We start from the raw sequence: 19,824 nt of genomic DNA, 5'->3' as shown, positions 1-19,824 counted from the left end.
AACAATGGTCATACTAATACTAAAAACATATTGTTGTTAATAGTTTATGGTCACATTTAATTATTATTTGTGTCAAAAAGAAAAAAAAATACTAATGATAAAAGAAAAAACCATGTAACTATCAGTAATATTCAAATGTTACATTTTTATAAAACTCTCTCTCTCTCTCTCTCTCTCTTTATATATATATATATATATATATATATATATATATATATATATATATACTAATATTCAAACTAAATCACATCCAATATTTCATTATACAAAAAAATATTGTAGATACAAAGAAAGACAAGTCATTACACAAAAATTATAATATAATATACAAAGTAGTGTAAACGTGGTGACATAATAACACTTCATTTTTTTTTTCGCAACCACTTTAGGTTGTGGTGGTGTATCGGCGGTTTTAGGTAGTGCAGAAGCAGTCAGAAGTGGTGGAGCAGCAGTCAGAGTATCTTGATGATAGCTTGCTTGTGGTGTCTACAAACTATGAAAGTGAATAAATATACATAACAAATAAGAACAATAAAGACTTTCAGAAAACAATGAGCAATTGAAATATAAGACAAGAGGTCTAACCCATCAGTTACGCACTCATAAAATCTTAAAGTTGGGACGTGGTATAGGTCGCCACACAAACACTGGTGTGCGGGTATCACAGTCGTTATATCACCAGATCCTTTCAAAACTTGGGTTAACATGGAACACTACATTTAGCTTCTATGATTTCAAAATTTTACCACAACGTACCCTATAAAAAAGATGGTAATCAATCAAGATTTTAGAAAATTTTAGTCTTAAGAGATATGACATCATCCTCTTTCAAGAAAGATTAAAAAAAAACATACTTTGCATCCATTCAAGTAGTGAGTTTGACAACAACCAATAATCTAATGACCTATTTTCCAGTCATGCCCAGTTCAATTAAAACAACAATCTCACAGTTTACATCTAAGCTAAGAGAGCGATTTCAACCCATATATGAAAGAACTACATGAAGGTCTAAGTGGCAACTAAAATTGGTTACCTTCTCAAAAGGGCGATTTTCCTGCGCTCTTTCACGCCAGCCCTAGTAAATATTATATCAGGAGCTAATTCACCATCAAAACTTATATTTAACATATCAATTCCTACTGCCAAAAGAGGTTTGATAAGATAATAAGCATGGTGAAAAGAATGAAGTTGTGCCATGGGAGTTAGGATTCTATGTTTAAGCCAAACTAGTTTGGTCCAATGTGCAACTTGCCCGGTATCCCTTATATCTTTCCAAGATGAATACGACATGATATGCTCCACAAGAAAGAAACAACATGCGGAGATGGATCCACCTGATATAACAATGTTTGGTAACACCATCCTGCATCGATGAAGGTAAAGCTTCCGGACCCACCATTACTAAGCCAAAAAGTACAGAATATAGAAGAGAAAAAATTGACAGAAAACACAATAAATAATAACTGAATTCTAACTTTTTCAAGGAAAAGGCAAAAGATTATATCCAAAATTGGCAGCTTGAATATGTAATATTACAATAACACAAAGAAAATGCTGCAATTAGACAAATCGGTGGAGAACAAATGTTACCCAAAAATGATTTGTTCTAAAGACGATGTCATAGGAATTAGGGCTTAGAAAGGAAATAATTTACCTTATATGTTCTCCTTGGCGGTTATTCACCATTTTTGTATCAACAAAGAATGAAATAGATGGTTGTCAGCCATCGACTTGGATGGTCCACCGAAGCAATGAGGGCTACGAAGTTTAGATGAGAATGCGACTTGCGATTCAGAATGTTCCGATGAAAACATGATTAAAAGATTCTTGATTTGTTGTGTGTGAATGTGGCGATTCCTGATGGGATACGGAAGATAAACACAGATGATAGACTTTGAACAGGATTTGGAGGAAGGGTGCAAAAATATGAGGTGCGGGGGAAATAATATGAAAGAGGGAAATGAAAATTTCATTTCATCGAGAGGGGATTTGATATTATTTAGATTAAGATGTTAGAGGGAAATGAAATTTATTGGGAGGGAAATCGAAATTATTTATATTAAAATCTTATATAATTTTAACTTTTATTATGTTTTGGTTTAAAATTTTACTATAATAAATAAAAAGTTTTTTTTGCTACATGTCATCTTCTCCTTCATTTGGATACTTGGTATTTTCTAAAATTTTTAAATTTTCTATTTTCCACTTGTCATTTTATTGTATTTTTCATTTTATTAAATTAAAATTTCACATTTAATGTGTAAGGTAATATATATGTAAAATATTTATTAGAAAAGATTTATATATTAATGTATTCAATACATTAAAGTTTCAATAATTTTAATAATTTAAAAACTTTCTCATTTTTCTTATAAATTCAAACTTTTTAAATTGTTAAAATTTCATATATTGTTTTTTTAATTAAACTCATGTAATACATGGGTCTCACACCTAGTTTTACAATATAAGATCAAGTGAAGACTTTTCTTAAAGTAAAGGCACCTTAAAAAATTGAAAAAAAAAATACAAATCATAAAATTGAGCATAGTACTATATTTCGAATAAAAAAAATTGGATTTTTTTTTTGCATCATTAAAATTGAGTTTTAATTATGCAAAAAAAAAAATCCAATTTTTTTTTCTCCCAAATATAGTACTATGCTCGATTTTATAATTTGTATTTTTTTATATTTTTTTTAAAGTGTCCTCATCGAAACCGGACTATATATATATATGGATTTTGGCTTAAGGGGGTTTTGGCTTATGGCTTATAGTTTAGATCATTTAGCTTAATGATTATCATTTTAGGCTTATGACTTATGATTTGTGGCTTTTTGCTTAAGACGTAGGGCTAATGGCTTAGGATTTAATGTCTTTAGCTTAAGGCTTAGGGTCTTTAGCTTGTAACTTATTGTGCAAGGCTTAGGGTTAGGGATCATAACTTATGGCCAATGTGTAACACCCATTTTCCCGAATTGATTAGATGATGATTTGGGGGTCTCAAAGATAAGTTTTGTTGGAGAAAACCTTATGCCGTGATATGGTGAATTGATTACCACGACGTGTCATGGAACTTAAAAGAAAAATGTATCTAAATGACCACAACATCGCAAGAGGGTGGCCACGACGTGGTGGTTGTTGCAGCCTAATCCGGTTCTATGATTCAGATGAGTCTTCTCACTATATCATGTATGACATTGTATATCCTTTATATGTTACGATAATTGTAATGTTAAAGTACATGTAGGTTAGTTGACGATGATATCTCCTTACTATGTATATACAATATATGACACTTGGTGTCATGTTATGCTAAACTGTCTATGTTATGTTAGACTGTTTGTGTGAATTATGTATCGATTGATCATTGAGTGGATACCGTAAGGATTATAAGTTGTAAGCACCAAGCCTTACATCATAAGCCATAAGATTTAAGCCCCATGCCTTAATCATTGAGCTATAAACCAAAACACATAAGTGTAAGCCTTAAGCCACAAGTTGCAATACCTTATCAAAAAGCCTTAAGCTACTATCATTACAACATAATCCATAAGTTATTAGCGTTAAATCCTAAGCTTTAAACTTTAAGTTATATGTTCTAATCCTTAAGGATAAGTAGTAAGTAGTAATCCCGAATCCTTAAGCCTTAAGTCTTAAGCATTAAGCCATGAACTGTAAGCCATAAACCTTAAGCATTAAGCACTAACCCTTAAAGCCATTTGTCATCAACCTGAAACGTTAAAACATAAGGCCTAAACCCTATGCCCTAAGTCATAAAGACTTAGGTCACAAATTCTTATACCCCCATACCTACACCCCCACTCTTACACACCCATACTTATATGCCCATTCTCATAAGCCCATCTACCTACTCTCACCCCACTCATTCCATACCTACCCAACCTTTACCCTTACCTACCCCACTTAACCACCCACCACATGCCCCCATTACAACCCATCCCCAAATATACATAAATTATGTTCAAAATGTCATAATAGGAGCATATAGTATTAAAAAAAGATATTGCACATTTTAAAATATATAAAACCTACCTTACATAAAGTTGTTGATCAATCTCATTCAACTCGAAGACTAGTTAATTAATGAACAAAACCAACTTGATTATATATATATATATATATATATATATATATATATATATATATATATATATATATATATATATAATGGTTTTTTCAAATAACTTATAGTAAAATATATTTTTATAGGCTTAAATATAGTTTTTTCAAATAAAATCCAAAGGAAAATTGAAATGGGCCTCATCCCTTGCTTTTAATCCCTTGGACATTTTACCCTAACACTACTCAGTACCCACACGCACACATCAAATTCTTCATTTTCTTTCTTGGTCGTATTCCCTGATGTTCCGTCTTCACTGCCCTATTGACTAACACCCTTGTCTAAATTATCATCTCCTTCACGGTAACTTACTCAAATCATCACCGCCTACCGACTCCTCCTGTCGGAATCGTCATCATCTTCATATCAGATTGTTCAAATCCTCCTGCCTGGAATGAAATAGTGTTGTTATTTAGGTTTTGGCTCCGCTCTCCACCATGGCTCTGTCATATCGTCCAGTAGACGTTGTTGTCGCCGATCCTAAATAGAAAGCTTATTTGTTGGTGATTGTATCAGACGAGAATGTGTAGGACCACAAGCTTATGTCTTCCAAGATGGGTCACCATACAGATGATCTAAATACTGGTAACGATCCATTATATCTCCTTTATTCTGATAATTGGAACAAATTTAAATCCTCACTGATGAAAATTATGGTTGATGGAGTATAGTTATGTTGATCCCACTTTTAGTCAAGAACAAGATTGAGTTAACTGATGGAGTATAGTTATAATACTTCTTTGTGCTACACGACAAGCATAACAACTCCAGGCAACATGGAGTATGCTCAGAGCATTATTGCCTGAACCAATCGTTGTCCTTAACAGAACGATTGACATGATTAACTAATAAGGATAACATATCCTGTTGGAACTATAGTCCCTATCCCTCATACAGACCAGCGAGGATCCTTAGTATAAAAGGACCTCTACCCTGCATTTGACCATATTTAAGCATGATACTCCCTATACTTAAGTCCCACTATGTATCTTAGGTGTTAAGGATACAAAGGTAGTACCTTTTAATCAAGTGTCATTCATGATAGAAATCCATGAAATGATCTTGATGCGGGTCAGTTCACTACCCGTTCTCTAATAAGTACCTATGAAACTTGGTTACAACCCATTGCCTACCTTCATCTGGTGAAAGTCAACCAATCCAATTCATATTAGTCTTACTTCATAATTACACCCACAATTATAACACACTATGAAATTTTAGAATAATGAGATTATTCATAGATTAAACATGTTAATATAGAACAAAACAAATATTTATGTTATGATCATATCCCAGTATATCAAAACATTATATAATAGTTTTTGTCATAATGTTCCACTATCCAAATATTAAATCCAAATCAAAATCCCATTTTGATTGAACTTAATTTGTGTGAATTTTGTGAATATTATCATCTCCATAATTGACTTTACTCTAGGTATATTTTAATATATTGGAGTATACGATTGGTGTTCTTTTGTGATATAGAGTATCTTAGCTAGATTAAGTATACTCTCTAAGTCACAATGTCACACCCCAAAACCAGGAACGGTGGAAACGTTCCGAGGTGGAGGACGTCATGTGAAGTATCATAACAGTGTAAAGTAGTAAACAAGCAACAACATCATCCATTGCATTAAAAGTAAAGTTTTAATACATGTGTGTTCTTTCATAATGTACAACAATAAAATGAATAATCAAAATAAGATGAGTCTTGTCTGTGCTCCGTCTTCTCAAAACCTGGCCATCGTACCTGTGTAACTGATGACATGAGAATACAAGTTATATTGAAAGTGAGTATCAGCCTAAAGCTGGTGAATTCATAAGTATTTAAATGTTATTGTCTTGTTTTGGAATTGTTATGAATGTCATGTAAATCTTTAAATGGAACAATTGGTATAAGTATGAAATGTAGTCTTTTACCAAGACCCGAATGTTTTTGTAAGTAAAATGATAGTTTTTCCTTCTTTTTGACTATTACAAACAGTACTTAGTCTAACTCATCGTTTATGTGAATGTATCACAAAATAAAGTAAAATAGGAAAATGATATGATAGTCTTCTACCAAGACCTGAATGTTCTGTAAGTTAAAATGATAGTTTTTCCTTTCCATTGACTAGTACTAAGAGTACTTAGTCTAACTCTTCGTTTATGTGAATATAACACAAAATAAAGTAAAATAGGAAAAATGATATGATATAAGTGTTATCCTTTGGTACTAGGACTAACACTACAAAAGAATATGATAGTCTTCTACCAAGACCTGAATGTTCTATTATAAAAATGATAGTTTTTCCTCCTTTTTCACTATTACAAACAGTAAATAGTCTAACTCATCGTTTATGTGAATATGTCACAAAATAAAGTAAAATAGGAAAAGTACTAATGTAAGTGTTATCATTGGGTACTAAGAGTAACACAACATCGTAATAAGCAAAAAGTATAACCTAATGAACATCCGAAGATTGTCCAGAAAAAGTACTAATATAAGTGTTATCATTGGGTACTAAGACTAACACAACATCGCAATAGCGAAAAGTATAACCTAATGAACATCCGAAGATTGTCCAGAAAAAGTACTAATGTAAGTGTTATCCTTGGGTACTAGGACTAACACAACATCGCAATAAGCGAAATATATATAACCTAATGAACATTCGAAGATTGTCCACTTATCCTATGTAGTCCACTTATCCTATGTAGTAGCAGCAGGGAGCAGGAAGCGTTAGTCCCGAAATCGATCTACCTAGTATAGGTATTAACCGTAGACCTCCGTAGATGGTCATCAACCACTGGTGCTAATCAGTTGGGATTCGGAACGGTTAGTCCCGCCTAGATATCCCTTTGAATTGGGATATAAAGGACAATTTACACAGAAAGTACAAATAAATCATCCTAGTAAGTCGGGATACAAGTATTCATGTAAGCGTGTTCATGTATCATGTAAGCATATGTAAACATATTCATGTATCAGGTAAGTATATGTATATGTACTCATGTATAAGGTAATGTACTGGTATAGACTCATGAATGAGCTGACTATTGTGTGATTCCTTGTAATAGGAATAATGTTTTGTTTCTTCCAACTATCCTTATGATAATTAACTGGAAAGTAATTGGTTGTTCAAGTAGATTTATGCACCTTCTTTGCACCAGGGTGTGGGAAACTGAACGAAGGATGAAAACTATAACATCAATACATATATAAGAACATATGCGTATAAGTGTAGTTTTACTCAAGAAGGTAAAAATAATGGTTTTGCAAGATATCTAAGAGTTTTGAACAATAATTAAGAGTGACTTGATGTCATTTTAATATACATTTCAAAACTAATACTTTTGTTATCAAGGTATTTTAAGATAGAAAACCATTTCATGTATCACATTTTGAAGTATGTGAAATCTACTGGATGAAAACACAGTTATAAAATACATAAGAGTGATTTAATAACATACTGTTTTCTACTTGTATTCCCCCCCCCCCCCATTAAAGCATTTAAAATCATTTAAAACATTGATTAAGGGGGTATGAACTCACCTGTTGTGAGTGGTTCTAGCGGGTACGCGTGTAGGGATGAGAAGTTCCACGAATGAAGTCCCGAGACACAATAAGTCCTAAATGACATATAAGGACACATATTGACATGAATATAGTGTTTATAACATCTATATGAAAGGAAACACCTTCCGGGACTAGGTAAGACCTTGACCAAGTGTTGGAATCACATGTGATTCAACATAAGAAGGTATAAAGGCACTCACATGAGTTTACTACCATGAGTTCACGGCCCAAGGGAGTTTGCAGCCGTAAACTCATGGCTACTCAGGTGGGAATGCAAGTTTGAAGGCTAGGGAATGATTTAGGGACATTAGCTCTAACCTAGGATGAAGAAAACCCACTTTCTTTGAAGTTCTAAGGAGTTCACGGCCCAATTGAGTTTACTACCGTAAACTCATGGCCATTTATGTTTATGGGGGTCCTAAAGGTCATAAGGAAGTATTCTAATTTCAAGCCTAAGCCTTTGGAAGTGTTTGTGGTATCAAAACACCCCTAACTTGAGTTCACGGCCCATGGACCATTTGGTCATGTGTTTTCAGCCGTAAACACTCATGGGTGTTGATATTTTTATTGTTTTGGGTCCTAGACACATCAAGGTAAGGTGCTATATTTGTCTCTTGGCTTAATGAAGGTCTTTAGGGCATTTTGGCACCCTAATATGGAGTTCACGACCCAAGAACTTCCTTGTCCGTGAACACCATTTCCTTGGTGATTTGATGTTGTTTTCTATCTCTAAACTCATTAGTGTACAAGTCTAAACTAGTGCCATGACTTAAGGAACGACTAGGCACCATTTGGCCCTTAAAAAGGAGTTTACTCCCCAAGGTGTTCTTGGGCGGTAAACTCAAAGATCTTGTTGTTTTGTTATGATTTTGTGGTCTAAACATGTAATGGTAGTCCCTATGTTGTGTTCCAAGGCTTTGAGGGACATTGGGCACACATTTGGCCCTAAAATGGAGTTTACTCTCCAAGTGTTCTTGGGCGGTAAACTCCCAAATCTTGGGATTTTGATTCGATTTTGATGTTTTAAGCACACTCTAAGCTATATAAAACAACTAGAGAGGGGTACTCACGATTTGGGATAAAAACCCGAAGATCCGTGAGAGAGAAAATGGCTTTTCTCCAGTTGGAAATGTAAATAATGAATGAAACTGGTTCAGAATTCTATTTATAGTACTGAGATTTTTGGCAAAAAATATTTTATTCCCAGAATGAACTCTAATATCATACAGTATTGGAATAACAGTGTTGCACAAAACCCTAGTGCATCCACTCTCCTGATATCTCCTTAAGTGTTAAACCCGAAATACTCAAACTTATACCCAAAGTCTGGAATTTCCCTGTAACTGTTCTAACTTCTATTGGCTTGATATGGTTTGTTCAAAATGGAAATTTCAGGTTGTCACACACAAAGATTTATATATGATCCATGAATCGCAGAGATCAACATAGCTTTTCAATGAACTCATTCATCCAATCATATTAGATTTCAATTTCTAAATTAGTGTGTTCTTATTTTGTTGTATATCATGTTGAAACATCCCAAAAACACGACCCAAAAATTTTTGTTTTACATATAAGAAAAGTCATAACACTGAATGTCATGTAATAAAAACCATATGTCGGGTATCCCAAAAGACAAATAAAAATGTCATATCAAAAACTGTATCAAATCATCTCTAAGTATCTGAACAAAACTCCCAGGAATAAAGTTGAAGTTGTGGTGTGTGCGATGCCATCATCCCGAGCTTTTCCCTTTACTTGCGGAACTACCTGAAACCAAAACTGAAACTGTAAGCATAGAGCTTAGTGAGCTCTTCCAAACTACCTCATACCAAATAAACATATAAACAACTATTGGGCCCTCGCCCACTGCATCAGACCGAAGCCCGGAAACTACATCGGACCGAAGTCCGGAACTAACCAAGGCCCTGCCCTCTGCATCGAACCTAAGTCCGAAACTAACTGCCTCGGACAGAAGTCTGGAACTAGCTGCATCAGACCGAAGTCCGGAACTAACTGCATCGGACCGAAGTCCGGAACTAACTGCATCAGGCCTAAGCCCGAAACTGACTGCATCGGAACGAAGTCCGGAACTACTGAACATAACATAACGTACACATATTAACTAGCATAACAACATGGACTGCATACTGAGTCGGGCCATACCCGAAACACATACACAAAACCTGTCTGAGCCACGAAGGCATCAAACATTCTAACTACTGCATCGGACCGAAGTCCGAAAACTACTACTAATTAATTGGGTCGGCATTGTGGCCTTAGACACATTCCTATTGGAAGGAAACTCACCTCGTAGCCTAGCTGCTGAAAGAACTGCTCCGAAATCTGTCTGATGCGGCTCCGGCTTCACCCTGGCTACAATTTCCATAAGTACCCTCAATCAAATACTGATAATAATACCGAGGGTAAAAAGACTATCTTACCCTTGGTCAAAGTCAACCTATTGGTCAAAGTCAACATTCAGCTGACCTGACTCGTCGAGTTGGGTCACCAACTCGTCGAGTCCTTACTCTCACTTTCTTGCTTCAGCCCGATACTACTCGTCAAGTTTGGCATAGACTCCACGAGTTCCTCTTCGAAACTAACACCCAGTCAATCTGCATCGGACTCGCCGAGTTGTATGAACAAATCGTCGAGTTCTCCTTCAACATATGAACACTCTGACTGTGACTTACCGAGTTGTATGAACAACTCGTCGAGTCTGTTCATGAGGCATGAAGATTGCCTTGGACTCACCGAGTCAGGGTATTGACTCGCCGAGTGTGACATCCCCATTTTCACGGCTAGAAAAGACCGATTTTGTTTATGCTTTATAAAAATCAGAGTACTTCTTTTAATAAAAATGTTGCGGAATTTGTTCCCAGAAAAACATGATAATCGCGTTGTCAAAGCATTTCTAAAGAAATATATTTTTATTCACTTTTAAAAACATTTGGGAAGTCATCGTCAATACAGAAACATAAGCATAAACAGAACTTACATTTATTTACACTAGTGATCTACATCTCTTTTAAATCTCTCAGTGAAATGTGACTTCATATCGACACCTGTGATACAAATAAATGAGTGGGTCAGGTTGGGAAACCTGGTGAGTACATAGGGTTTTCAACCCACAATAATATAATTATTATTTTGAAATAATCAAACAATCAACCCAATTACCCATCCCTATTTCCTGCTTTATTCTTAAGGATCTACCCTAAGAATCAACTATTCCTCATTCATACATTCCTAAGGATCATCCTAAGGAATCGGCACGAAGTCCATCGTCACCGGGGTTTAGGCACTAAGTCTGCATAGTCGCCAGAATTTATACAATAGGCACTAAGTCTGCATAGTCGCCAAGGTTTTGGCACCAAGTCTGCATGATCGCCAGGGTCTAGGTATCAAGTCTGCATGATCACCAAGGTTTAGAGTACACCGGATGAACACATCGTTCATAACACCTACAGGTTGCGAGCCTGATAGTGTTCCACTGGACTATCTAGGATAGTCCGTGGTTGTCATCCATACTCTGCTGAATGACGGGGACATCGTTTGGGAAAAAGGCTTCTCACATCGTACACCTCTCACCCACACCTTATAGTCTATATCACCTCTCAACTCATCATCCAACTCATATTTCATCTATTATATCTACCCATGTTTTACCCCAACATTTTCGTAGATATAAAATACATATATAGTTTAAATCATTTAAAACATGTATAAGATCTTTCACTCAGCATAGACAGCAAGTATTCAGACAATATGCACACATAGCACGTAATTTATATTAAAATACTTCATATCTATGTGTAAGATGAAAGGGACTATGCACTCACTTGAGAAGATGGTGACTCGATACTCGGACAACGCTTCGTTTACTTTAAAATAATTTCCTTTGACGAAACCTAGTATTATCACCACTAGATTTTAGTCTAATATTACCGTGACTAATTATTAGTCTTATTATTATTATTATTATTATTATTATTATTATTATTATTATTATTATATAAGCGTTTAAACAATACTTTCCAACTACTATGTACAAACAGGGGCCAGACATAAAACACCGGAGGGCAGGACCATTTTGGCGTATAGCACCTCTGAAATCCAACAACCATATGCGGCCCTTTAAACCAGATTCCCCGTACCGCGAGTAGTTAAAAGATATTATAACGACACTTATATAAGTCATAATAATAGCTCAAATATTTATTATAAATTTATAATAACAATACTAATTTTAAATATAAACTGTATTTAAAATAGGGTAAGCATAACTTACTTTCAAGGGGATTTTAGCTAGGAGTCGGGCTCTGCGGGGGCAGAACTTCGTCGCTGAATCTTTCTAAGAAAGATTCGTGCAGCGCTTCAGCGCTCACCTTACTATACTAAAACTACAGAAAGAAAAGTCGAATCACGAGGGACCGAAATGCTCGGGGGATAAGGAGAGAAAGACTCTTGAATCAAGAGAATGGTGCAAGAAATATGAGAGCCCAAGGCTCTTATTTATACTAATTGAATTTTCAAAAACTACCCTCCATAATTACTTAATGACCTTTTAGTTATATAAACAACTAAACACCCCTCTATAATACTATTTTAAATGGATTTAATGATATTTGTACTAAACTAATGTCGAAAGAACTCAACATTAGTCTTATAATGACCGCATCGTCGATACCTTTCTAATGATATATACATATATATATATATATATATATATATATATATATATATATATATATATATATATATATATATATATGTACGCATACATGATTTATACTTTATTTTAATACGTAAATATGCTATTATAATTTGTAACTCGTTCATACGAACTCCGTTTTTGACGTTCTTTATATCCACGCGTAGGTGGAGATGTACTCTACAACTTTCGTTTAGACTCCGTCGGCTAATTTTGACTTTATTTTTAAAGGTATATTTTTAACAGGCCGGGACAGGATTGGTCCGTTAAAATCTCATAACTTCTTTATCCGATGCCCATTTTCACCTGTATTTTTATCGTTACACTACTAATAACGAGATCTTTGATTCTTGTTTAGTTTGTGTCGGCTAAAAATCAATCGATCTAAAATTCGAATTTCGGGTTGTACACCGCTAATCCGAAACTTCGAAAAAATCATAACTTCTTCATACGAAGTCAGATTTGGGCGTTCTTTTTATCGATGTTCTTAGTTTAACATATTCTACGACTTTCGTTTAGAGCACTAAGGCTAAATCTCTCTCTATCATAAATTTACTATTTTACGCTTCCCGGCGCCGTGCCGGTTCCGACGCGAGACTTCGATGGGTCATAACTTCTTCGTTATAACTCGGATTTCGGCATTCTTTATATGTACGGAAACCTTGTGACATATTCTACAACTTGGTTAAGATTATTTATTCTAAATAATCTTTTTGTAGAAAAGTCGTTTTCGACCCCTATTGCCTCTAAATTGACTAGCTTGGATCTGCGGGCGTTACACCGAGTTCTTCCACGAATGAGTCCATCTCTCACTCACTGGTTCCACTCGACATAACTCGAAAAGGGGAAAACAGGGGACCTGCGACTCGACTCACCGAGTCTAAAGAATGACTCGTCGAGTCATATACATGCAATCATTATATACTCGATTCTGCTTGAAACCAGTTCTTTCCATTCATAGATCTGGGTTCTTGGGGCTTCATTAACACGTAAAGTTTCCAACTTTACGTATAAATAACATCAAATGAAGGTTTTAAGGCTCAAAGCACACTATAAGAGTAGATCTAGAGCTTTCATGCAAAATGGCTCCATAAAGGTACTAGATCTAAGCTTCTGGAACTCAAACCCAGCTAGATCCGAAGGCTATTCATCTCAATGAGTCCTCTATGATACTACCAAGCCAAGAAATGGTTCAAGAATAGCTTTAATGGCTTTCTAAAGGGGATTAAAGCATAGAAACAGAAAAGGGTCGAGTTATACCTCACTATATTCTGAAATGCCACAAAGATCTTGGATCTCCTTCTTCTCCTCTTGATCTACCTTCCTTATTCTCTCAAGATCTTCAAAGAATCACACCAAAACACACAAAAAGCTAAGAGAGTTCTAGGGTTTTGAGAAGGATTCTCTGGGGGTGATGGGGGATGACTTGGGGTCCCAAAAAGTTATTTAAATAGGGTGCAAACCGTTGAAATTAGGGTTTCATCCATACTGGCGAACTCGCCGAGTCCTATTATATGGACTCGCCGAGTAGGCAACTTAAACGTGCTCAAAATCCCGACTCTACTCGACGTGTTTGGCTACTAACTCGTCGAGTTCCTTTTGAAAACTAGAAAAATAAATATTTAAATAACATACCAGAATATGGGGTGTTACAACTCTCCCCAACTTGACTCAGACTTCGTCATCGAAGTTTGATGCCGCTGAATCTGGAAACAACTCTGGGTAATGCTCCTGCATCTCCTCCTCGAACTCCCATGTCCACTCTGAACCCTTCCGGTGCTGCCACTTCACCTTCACTAATCGAATTACCTTGTTCCTCAAGGTTTTTACCTTCCGACCTAAGATCGCAACTGGTCTCTCAACATAATTCAGGCTGCTATCAACCTGAATATCCCCATGGGTACTACTGCCGACTCGTCCACCAAGAAGTTCCTCAACTGAGAAACATGGAAAGTGTTGTGGATCTGGCTAAGCTCTACTGGAAGATCTAATTGGTAGGCGACCAGACCCACCCGGGCCAAGACCCTAAAAGGACCAATGAACCTGGGGCCCATCTTGCCCCTCTTTCGGAATCTAATGACACCCTTTTAGGGTGATACCTTCAGGAGGACCATGTCACCCACCTGAAACTCCAAATCTGAACGCCTCCTGTCGGCGTACTCTTCTGCCGACTCTGTGCAGTCTGCAGTCTACTACGAACTTGCTGGATCAACTCCGTCGTCTTGAGCACCACTTCGGTGCTTCCGATGACACGCTGACCAACCTCGCCCTAGCAGATCGGGGTCCTGCACTTCCTTCCGTATAACATCTCGAAAGGAGGGCGGTCAATACTCGCATGGTAGCTTTTATTATACAAAAATTCCGCTAACGGAAGATACGTATCCCAACTGCCATCGAAATCTAGAACACATGCCCGGAGCATGTCCTCAAGAGTCTGGATCGTCCTCTTGCTCTGCTCGTCCGTCTAAGGGTTGAAAGCGGTGCTGAAATGGAGACGAGTCCCCATGTCATCGTGAAACCACTTCCATAATCTGGAAGTAAAACGGACGTCTCGGTCTGACACCACCGAGACAAGCACTCCATGTCGTGCCACCACCTCTTGCACATAAATATCGGCTAGCTTCTCCGCCGATATACTCTCCTGAATCAGTATAAAATGAGCACTCTTTGTCACCCGATCCACAACAACCCAAATCGAATCCACTCTACGTGCAGTCCTGGGAAGTTTTGTGATGAAATCCATGGTGATGTCTTCCCATTTCCACACTAGAATGTCTAACGGCTGCATCTTGCCGTGAGGCCTCTAGTGTTCTGCCTTGACCTTCCTGTAGGTCAGGCACCTCTCCACATACCAGGCGACATCTTGCTTCATGCAGGGCCACTAATAATAGGGTCGAAGATCTCTATACATCTTCGTCGCCCCTGGATGGATAGAAAATCGAGACTTGTGGGCCTCATCCATCAGCAACTGCCGTACTCCTCCCCAGTACGACACCCAAACTCTCCTATGAAGGGTCAACAATCCTCGACTGTCATAGTCGAAGGAAGCTACTCGGGCCACGATCCTTTCACACTTCTGTCTCTCCTCCTTGAGGCCCTCGACCTGTGCCTCTCTAATATGCTCCAATAATGGAATAATCACTGTCATTCTTAGACATATATCCCTGATCGGGGCTGTTGCCGCCTTGCAGCTTATGGCGTCGGCCACCACATTGGCCTGCCCAGGGTGATAAAGGATCTCACAATCATAATCCTTCAATATATCTAACCATCGCCTCTGCCTCATGTTTAGATTCGGCTGATCCATGAGGTACCTAAAGCTCTTGTGATCCGTGTAAATGGTACAACGGACCCCATAGAGGTAATGTCTCCAAATCTTGAGGGAAAACACCATTGCCCCCACTCTAAATCATGCGTAGGATAGTTAGCCTCGTGAGGCTTCAACTGTCTCGAGGTGTAAGCTATCACACAGCCTCGCTGCATCAACACTACTCCCATACCTGTGATCGAAGCATCACAGTAGAGCACAAAAGCCTCTACCCCCTCTGGCAGGGCAAGAATCGGTTCCTCGCACAATCTCTATCTAAGGGTCTCGAATGCTGCCTGCTGCTCAGGACCCCAGCGAAACACCACTGAGTTTCTACTCAGTCAGGTAAGCGATACAACTATCTTGGAGAAATCCTGGATGAATCTCCTGTAGTACCCTGCCAAACCTAGGAAGCTCCGAATCTCAGATGGAGACTTCGGGACCTCCCACTGCATTACAACCTCTATCTTGGCCGGATCTACCAGAATACCCTTCTAGTTTACGAGGTGACCAAGGAATTTCACCTCGCGCAACCAGAACTCGCATTTGGGGAACTTCGCAAAAAGTCTCTCCCTCCTCAAGATCTCTAGCACCTCCCTTAGGTTCTCCTCGTGCTACTCCCGGGTCTTGTAATAAACAAAGATATTATCAACGAACACTATCACAGACCGATCTAGCATTGATCTACACACGCGATTCAAGAGATCCATGAATGCGGTTGGAGCGTTGGAGAGCCCAAACGGCATCACCACGAACTCATAATGACCATAACGTGTCCTGAAAGCATTCTTCTGCACATCCTCATCCCTGACTCACATATGATGATAACTGGAGCGTAAATCGATCTTAGAAAACCAAGACGCTACCTGAAGCTGATCATACAAATCATCTATCCTCGGAAGTGGGTAACAGTTCTTCACCGTTAACTTGTTCAACTCCCGATAATCTATACACATACGATGTGACCCGTCCTTCTTCTTCACAAAAATTGGTGCTCCCCAGGGCGAACTGATCGATCTGATAAAACCTTTGTCTAACAGCTCTTGCAGCTGTGTAGACAACTCTTACATCTTTTGGGGATCCAACCGATACTGTGCTTTGGCTATCGGAGCCGCACCAAGGATCAGGTTAATCCTGAACTCGACCTGCCTCTCGGGAGGTATTCCAGGCAAATCCTCTGGAAATACATCTGGGTAGTCTCGCACAACCGGAACATCATCAACCGATAACTTGCCCTTCTCCCGGGTATCTACAACATAGGCAATATAACCGGCGCATCCCTGTTGGAAATAGCGCCTCGCTCTCGCTGTTGAACACAGAACTGATCCGCGCTGTGGCTTCTCGCCCTGAATCACTAACTCTCCCTCACCGGGAGTGCGAACCCTCACCAATTGTAGCTCACTCAGCTAGTTCTTGCCTACTATAACCTTATTCCCTCGCAAGGGAATAGGGACCAAGTCCACCAGAAACTGCTCATCGAATAACTGCAGGGAACATCCTTTGTGTACCCTTGCAACCCTAATGGTCCTATCAGCTGCTATCTCAACCTCAAGTGGACAATCTAGCTCCCTTGGAGCTCTGCTAAACCTCTTGCTAAGCGCAAGAGAGACGAATGCTCGGGTAGCCCCCGAATCAAACAGTACTGTAGCTGAAATGCCGTTCACTGAGAATGACCCTATACAAAACATATAACCATAAGAAAAAATCAATAATAAATGCATAGATAAGGGAGAAATACATACCCGTCACCACATCAGGAGTCGCTCGCGCCTCCTCTGCCGGTAGCTGAAAAGACCTACTCTTCGCCATCGGCGTCTCAATTCAGCCCTGACGACCATTCGCAATCCTCAAGGTAGCAGGAGCAGGTGCTGACACCTCCCCTGCAGCGGCTAAACTCGGACACTGGGACTTTTTATGTCCCCTCTGATTGCACTGAAAGCAAATCAGATCTGATGCCGCAACGGCGGTAGTAGTGGTTGTACAAGCTCTTCTCATACGCCCCGTTAGACCGCACTTGTAGCTACCGGCACTCCCTACCTTGCACGCCCCATCGTGCAATCTCCCACACTTGCCACACCGACCGTGGCTCTGCTGACTCCTAGCTCTATGATCTGAACCCTTGGGCTTTTTGCCCAAAATCCCTGAACTTGGAGCCGCCTCCAGCTTCCTCTTTCTCTCCATCTCAAGGTTAATCTCTCTCACTCGATCCCTAGCAATCATGTCATCCATTGTTTTACAACTGGACCGGCTCACAAACTGGCGGATGTCACTCCACAACATCTCATGATACCGAGCCTTCTTCATTTCCTCATCAGTTGTGTACTGAGGAACGAGAAGTACCCTCTCCCTGAACCTGCTGGTGATCTCCGCTACTGTCTTTGTCGATTGGCTGAGGTCTTGAAACTCTCTGGCCAACTGCTGCACCTCAATAATCGGTGCAAACTCAGCACTGAACCTCATAGTAAAGTCAGCCCAGGTCATAGCATCCAAAGCTGCGTCATCTTCAATGGCATGTCCGACCTCCTGCCACCAATCCCGTGCCCTGTCCTTCAGAAGACACGACGCCAGTCTGACCTTGTCCCCCTCGGGACATCTGCTCGTGCGGAAAGCGTTGGCCACATCCGCCAACCATCTAGTACTCGCTATGGGGTCCCGCGCCCCGTGGTAGTCTGGAGCTTTACATGCATGGAACTCCCTGAAGGTAAGCGTGCGCGACCCCATCATGGCCGCTACCTCAGCACAGAAAGTGCTCAATCTCTCGTCCATCAACTCTAAGATACCCTCCTTGATCGAACTAAAGATCACATGAATCTGCTCAAGTATGGTACGGGTAATCTATGAAGAGAGAAACTCCCTAGTCTGCTCATCTAACTGCCCAACCTCCGGACCTGATCCTGATCCCCCTTCCGGCCTCTAAACTGCCGACTGCTGGCCTAGGGCGTAGTACCACCATTCTGAAAACACATCATAATAAACTTCAGAAACATAAATATATATCGAGGGATCACTACTACCACAAGTTTCCTGGTCTCATCTCAACTTTCCTTGATTCGAGTACGGATCCTCTGCTTTCAGTAGTACGGGCCCATACTACCTTCCACATCTATCCGTACTTTCCTCAAGTATCGCCTTGACTCCACCAAGTCACTACTACTGCTACTAATCTCTGCTACTCCCATCCTAGGCTTGCCCTAGGGAAATCTTTGACTCTACCCAAACCAATCCTCAGCTGTTGAAAGACCCCCTTGTAATACCAATTAGCCATCACCTGAATACCGTCACATGTGGTGAGGCTCAGATAATCCTTCGAGTAAAAGGCCCGTTGTCACAACTGTTAAACTCATACAAGAGGTGCGCAATAGGGCCAGATCTAGCACTCTGAGATTATTCAACCCTGTTAACATGTGATGTGACGTACTCACCTAATGGCTAACTCACATCACTCAGAGCCCCACAAAGCACATAACAAGCAGCATTCAGACACAGGAAACTACTCAAGCAATTTAATCCTCATTACAAGGAACTGTACTGTCATACAATGCTAAGCTCATACTATCAGACATAACCTAAACAGGCTATCCTACTGCTGTCTACTCAAAACTAGCATGCAATTCTCATAAAGCTGATACATATATAGTAGTCACATAATGCATCCTCCTAGATCCTCAGTCCTATTCTAGCATGTTGTTCTACTGAAACTGAAACTGATAATCATAACATAAACTTGTATGGGTAATTCGGGAGTACTTACTTGAGCTCCGCTGATCGCATGCACCACACCCTTTTCCTCTTCTCAAAACTATTTCCCTTTTTAGGTTTTTCTTCTCAAAATCTTTTTAAAATACTTTTGAAATTTTTTTTACCATTTCCTCAGTTTGAGTCCAGTCACGCCCGAGAGTGTGCCTGAATCCCTCAAACCAAGGCTCTGATACCAACTTCAAACATCCCAAAAACACGACCCAAAATTTTTTGTTTTTACATATAATAAAAGTCATATCATTGAATGTCATATAATAAAAACCATACGTCGGGTATCCCAAAAGACAAATAAAAATGTCATATAAAAACCTGTATCAAATCATCTCTAAGTATCTAAAC

General features: G+C 38.9%; 1 long non-coding RNA gene across 4 annotated transcripts; it reads right to left on the bottom strand.

The window, feature by feature from the left end:
• Positions 1-349: 349 nt before the first annotated feature.
• LOC144997405 (uncharacterized) lies at positions 350-2,003 on the bottom strand. 4 transcript variants are annotated; one of them, XR_013659786.1, is made up of 3 exons: positions 1,655-2,003; positions 586-1,363; positions 350-493 (listed from the first exon to the last, which is right to left on the bottom strand). It is a non-coding gene; the product is annotated as an uncharacterized LOC144997405 (long non-coding RNA). The 4 variants fall into 4 exon arrangements; XR_013659787.1 differs by having other exon boundaries at positions 586-757; positions 1,655-1,996; XR_013659785.1 differs by lacking the exon at positions 1,655-2,003 and having other exon boundaries at positions 586-757; positions 1,034-1,648.
• Between the last annotated feature and the right edge of the window lie 17,821 nt (positions 2,004-19,824).

This window comes from Lactuca saligna, chromosome 5 (genome assembly GCF_052625555.1).
Source record: "Lactuca saligna cultivar CGN05327 chromosome 5, ASM5262555v1, whole genome shotgun sequence".
Classification (NCBI taxonomy): Eukaryota; Viridiplantae; Streptophyta; class Magnoliopsida; order Asterales; family Asteraceae; genus Lactuca; species Lactuca saligna.
This window is presented reverse-complemented; position numbering and strand designations above follow the sequence as displayed.